This window comes from Mastigoproctus giganteus, chromosome 4, assembly GCF_048544385.1.
Source record: "Mastigoproctus giganteus isolate SK-2022 chromosome 4, ASM4854438v1, whole genome shotgun sequence".
NCBI classification, from domain to species: Eukaryota; Metazoa; Arthropoda; class Arachnida; order Uropygi; family Thelyphonidae; genus Mastigoproctus; species Mastigoproctus giganteus.
In genome coordinates this window covers 71,846,973-71,852,972 of record NC_143578.1, presented here as the reverse complement: position 1 = coordinate 71,852,972, position 6,000 = coordinate 71,846,973, and positions in this window count along the sequence as shown.

Sequence of the window (6,000 nt, the reverse complement as noted above, 5' to 3'; positions counted from 1 at the left end):
TTTAAATCCAGCTTGGTATTGTCTGTTTGAATTAACTTCTATATCTTCAATATTATATATTATACAAAATATTTATATATATATATATAGAGAGAGAGAGAGAGAGGAATCGAATCTAACAGGTAGAAAATTGAGTAGGGGTGCCACAAAATAAAATAAATGCCTTAGGGGGTGCCGTTATTAAAAAAAAGGTTGAAAACCACTGCTTTAAGTGATAACGATATGATATTTTATTTAACAGATAAATAATACAAATAAATGAAAATGATGTGGAGTTTGGCATTTCACTCTAACTGCACAAATATGTAGGTTAATTTTTTTTTTGTGGTATCTATCTTGGGAATATTACTAATCAAATATAGGCAGTTATGTTTCATATAAGCATTTCCATAATATTTTGTGTATTAATAAAAAGAGTTTTACAAGCTGCATCTGACTTTTAGTTTGTAGTTTGGAGTGAGAAGTTTAAGGAGTAATGAGTTAGGTACTGAAGACAGACCGACAGCAAAAGACCGCAGAATAATTATCCTGAAATTATGAAGTTGCTCTCTAAATGATCAGACTATTTCAGTATAAATGAATCAAAACTTTTTAAAACAGTGGAAAAATAAAGCCATTTTTGTTGATTTTTTTTTAAATAAAACAAAATTAACCATCTTAAGAATATGTGACTGCTAGGTCAAACAATTCAAAAACAATTTTGAAGCTTAAAAAGACTTGCACCATCACTATAAGAAAGTAGTTAAATTTAATACAAATGTTATGTGCTTATAATAATCAAATGAAGTAGTTTAATACATCATTTTAAATACCTCAATATTTTAATTAAAACAGTACTGCAAGGGTTTTTTCCATTATCTTTATCTGTAAGCTGTACCTACAATGGTTGACACCAAATTTCAGTAGTAGTTACCACTGTAGGTACAGCCAACAAGTAATGGAAATGTTAAAACCCCTATGATGTTGAACTTCAAGATTAAAGTGTTTTGGTACATATATCATTAAGCATTGGAGCATCATAATCATGAATAATTGGAAACTGGAACAGCTGGAACTCCTTAAAGAAGTTATACATCATGTGACTCAAATATGTGATAAAAACACTTTAACCAACTTACTCTAAATCATGCTTTTAGTCAGTGCAGTTTTACAATCTATTTTGACAGTAGTTTTTAAAATGTACATGATTCATAATTAAAAATAAATATAACGTATAATAATCATATTATGGATATAAGCAAAAATCAGTTTCCTGATGTTACTGATAACGTGAAAACAAATAGCCAAAAGGAAGAGCAAGCAATGCAAATAAATACTAATCTTTAATTATCATATCAGATTTTTGAAACAGAAAGTAACTAAAAAAATATATTAATAGATTCATTGCATAATAATCAAAAATACAGCAGTGCAAGTCAAATAAATATTTAATAAGATTATATTTCATGAAACTCTGGGGGAAAAATCTGATAGACAGATTTGAGAACTAATTAAAAGTTATAGAAACAGCTCACTATGCATAATGCAGGTTTTAACTCTATATTATTATTTTAACTGAGGAATGTTCAGTAGCCCAGTCATAATGGAAAAATGTTATTAATTTTCTAATTATAAATTAAAAAACAAGCAATTCATGTTCATTTTAGACAAAATTAATAAAATTTATTGAAAATAAAGAAAAAGTAAGAACTTTACAAGAAACATTCCAATAACTCAAACACAAACACAAATATTGTCAATTTTTGACAATATTTTCAAAATCCTCGTAGATATCGTTGTCAAGATATGTGTTGTAAACCACTTTATTACCTCTAGAAGAGGTCAAGTGGTTGTTACAACAGCTAATAAAGAGCTAGTTAAAATAAATGCTATTTTATCACAAGTTATAGTAATTCAAGTCTAATTTCAACGGTATCTTCTTATCTTCTGAGCTTCCAACTAATACTAAGTACTACAGGTTCTAACACCTTTCGTGTTTGGGGTTTTCGTTAAAAAATATTAATCGAAATAGTTAATTACAAATAAAATAGGTAAACTTGCTCTTTAATAACTGTACTAACAATCATTTTATTACTATTTCTAGATGTTACAGTGATATCCATAAGGATTTCAAAATGCCATCAAAAATTGGCATATAAAACATTCCAATAAATAGATGGGCTATTTTGAACATTTCTTTGTTGTTTTTTTTTTTGCCTGTTTACAATAAATTTGATTAATTTGGCCAAAATTTACATGGAAAAATCTGCAATGCCTTCTTCCAAGAAATCAGTTATTAATTTTTTTTATTATATTATTAGACTGTCATTATAACAAGGCCAATTTCTCTTTTTATGAGTTACTAACCCGATAAGTAAATGAACCCTTATAACATAATATATTATATGAGATAATATGATCAAGGCTGGGTAATTTTACCGTTTGCTATGATTTTGTTTTTGGGGAAGAAGTGGATTGAAAGATAAAATCAATGAGCTGTTTATTATACATGGTAAAACATTCTAATTATTTACAATTATTAGAACTAATCAGAACAGAACCGATTAGATCAAGCATGTCAAACTGGCAGCCAGCAGTTCATGTGCAGCCCTCTGACGTTTGTTCTATGGCCCTCCGAGTGATTTGACAACTTTCATAGGTTAACAGGATTAAACTCCTATGAATATAATGATAACCTGGAGGAGATACACTAATATTTAAGTGTATCTCCTCCAATATGAATTAAATATCATTCATAACTTATATGAATCATGAATATCAACATTTATATCATAAATGTTGATATTCATTAGATATATGCATTTTTGCACAAGAGGAAATACAAGAAAATATGTAAAATTTCTGAGTAATGCCACTAGTATGCCAAGTACACACTGGCACAGTCCAAAAGAACCCCTGAGTTCAATACCCCTGAATTAGATAATTTTAATTGCATTTTCCATAATATAACAACTTCAACAGACATAAGACTTGATTGTAAACATTTTCCTTACTCTACTGTAAATTATAACACCTAAATGGCATCATTATATCTATTAAGTTCTGTATTATTAACTTATTAGTGAAAAATTTACTAACATGACAGTTATGCGAAAATTTATTTTTATTTTGTTACACAGAGCATTAGTAAAACTACAATAAATTTGATTAATTATGATTAGTTGATGAGGTGAATATCCTCATCAACACTTGGCTGAAGCAAGAGAAAATCACATAGTCAACCCGTAATCACCTCCGTGCCTCAGGGTGTCAGATCCCACGGTTTTACGGCCTGCCGAAGGTGTACAAAGAAGGCACACCACTAAGACCTATTGTATCCTGCTGTGGATCACCGACTTACGAGCTGTCTAAATTTGTCTCGAGACTTCTTTCTCCTCTAGTTGGCAAGACCACCTACACCGTCTCCAACAGTGTTGAGTTCATAGAAAGGATCCGCACTATATCCATCTCGCAAGATCAAGTCATGGCATCGTTCGATGTCGTATCACTCTTTACCTCCATCCCAGTGGAACTTGCCATCTCTTGTGCAAAACAACTCTTGGATAATGATGGAACCCTTAGCGGCAGAACTAGACTGACGCCTGATGACATTTCCGCCGCCCTCAGACTGTGCTTAACAGGGGGTGCAATCATGTTTAATGACTCGATCTACCAGCAGATACATGGCACAGCCATGGGTTCCCCTGTCAGCTCGGTCACAGCAAACATCGTGATGGAGGAGTTAGAGGGACGTGCGTTTACACACGCACCAGATCACATCGCCTTTTGGTGTCGCTATGTAGACGATGTGTTCGTAGTCATCCCTAGAGACTCAGGTCAGCGACTCCTAACCCACCTCAACTCACTATCGCCCTTTATAAAATTCACGATTGAGCTGGAATCGAACAACTCTATACCTAGATACACTTGTCCGGCGCGAAGACACATGCTTGAAGACGACAGTTTATCGTAAGCCTATGTGTGCTGGCCAATTTACCAACTTCCAGTCAGCACACGCACGGGGCCACCTCCTCTCAACTGCCCGAACCTTGCTAACTCGCGCCTGGACACACTCCAGCTCCGCAAATGAAAGACGCAAAGAGATCACCAGAGTCAAAGTAGACCTTACGAGGTGTGGCTACCCCATCGACGTCCTTGACAGGTGTGATCTACAAGCACGTGACGTGACGACCAACAGCAACGCCAACAGTGACGAGTCATCCACGAGGGCATTCATCCCATACTACCCCAACCTGTCACAGCAGATCGGTAGAATCCTAAGATCGCATGGGATAAAGTGCATCCAACTCCCAGGCAAGAAACTGCGTTCTCTCCTTTCCAACATAAAAACACCTGTCCCCACCCTTCTACAGAGTGGTTTGGTCTATCGCATCTCTTGCCGTGACTGCACGAGCTGCTACTTTGGAGAGACTGGACGTCGACTCGAGAAACGTCTCTCAGAACATAAAAGGGCGATCCGTTTGGCAGATGTAGAACACTCAGCTATCGCCGAGCATGTCTGGACAACCCACCACGACATCGACCCACACCGCGATGTCGTGGTTGTGGACAGGTCCCACCATTACCTGAGGCGTACCTGGTTGGAATCGCTAAATATAAAATGCTCGGACACCGCTTTGAACAGGAACAGTGGTTGTCAAGTTAACCCCATCACAGAGTCAGTAATTCTATCCATAGACAAACGCTGGCCACGTAACCACCATACGTCACAGCCACAAACATCAACAAACAATTAACCACGTGCCTCACGCACCATCCTGGCAGTGCATCTCTATTCCAACTGCCATTCAAGTATTTTAATCCGATGAAGGCTGCCACCCAGCCGAAAGCTAATTTATTTATTGTAGTTTTACTAATGCTCTGTGTAACAAAATAAAAATAAATTTTCGCATTATGAATCCAGAGCACGTAGGCCTGTTTTATTATGACAGTTATGATTTTATTATCATAAGGAGAATATGTCAAGAAGAAATAACATTTAAAATTTATATTTTTAAACAGCTAAAGACAAGGAATAATTTTAATTAAAGTAATGAAATAACAACCTCAAGAAATAATCAGAAGAAAAACAAGCTATTAGTGATTTTAAAACTGTTCATAAAACATCAATAGCTCTCTCTCTCTCTCTCTCTCTCTCTCTCTCAGGAAAAAGCATGCATGAAAGAAATAAATTATTTCAGATGAGAATGTCTTCTTGTAAAGATAATGAATTCTTTATAGGAAGACAGAGCTACTTCTGCTTCAACAGTTTTAAGAAATGAATGAGCTATATCTATTTTCTATTGGACGCCTAAAGTTATGTATACCGTAATAATAGAATTAGTTTCCTATAGTTATCATCACACTTGTCTTCTAATGATATTCAAGTTGCTGTTCTCTGTTGGTTAAAAAACTGTGGCAGCATCATTATTATCAGAGAAAAGAAAGTGATATGTTTATAAATTGTAGTACAGGCATTTATAATATTCATTCATTAATAATAAATAACAATTTCACTAATTCTGTGATAACTCTCTCTCTCTCTCTCTCTCTCAGAAAAATAAATAATTGACAGTGCCTAAATAATTATTTTTAAAATATTTCTGTTAGCATGCATTTATTCTCCATATGTTCATTGCAATATATTTATTGAGAATGTGATGACTGCCAGGTGGAATATGATAAAGTATGTCTTAAAAATATTTAAAAAAAGAAACAAACATCAACCAGCAGCTTTCCGCTATGCTCACTAAATGGAAAAACATGTCAGTAAGGATTCCCCTTTAGGCAATTCAATCAGCAGCATTCCAATATCCACAAGTAATGGCAAAATGCAAACAGAACACCAGTGCTTGGTCATCTACAAAAACCAAGGCAAATTCCTTTCCTGCTACCAACAGCTTCTGACTATTCACTCTGTAAGTAATGTGTGCAATCAGTTCAGCCGTCTATTGACAAGGTTTCCTTGTTATGCACTCAGTCAGCAGAGTAACATCAGCTCATATAACATATGTTTTCATT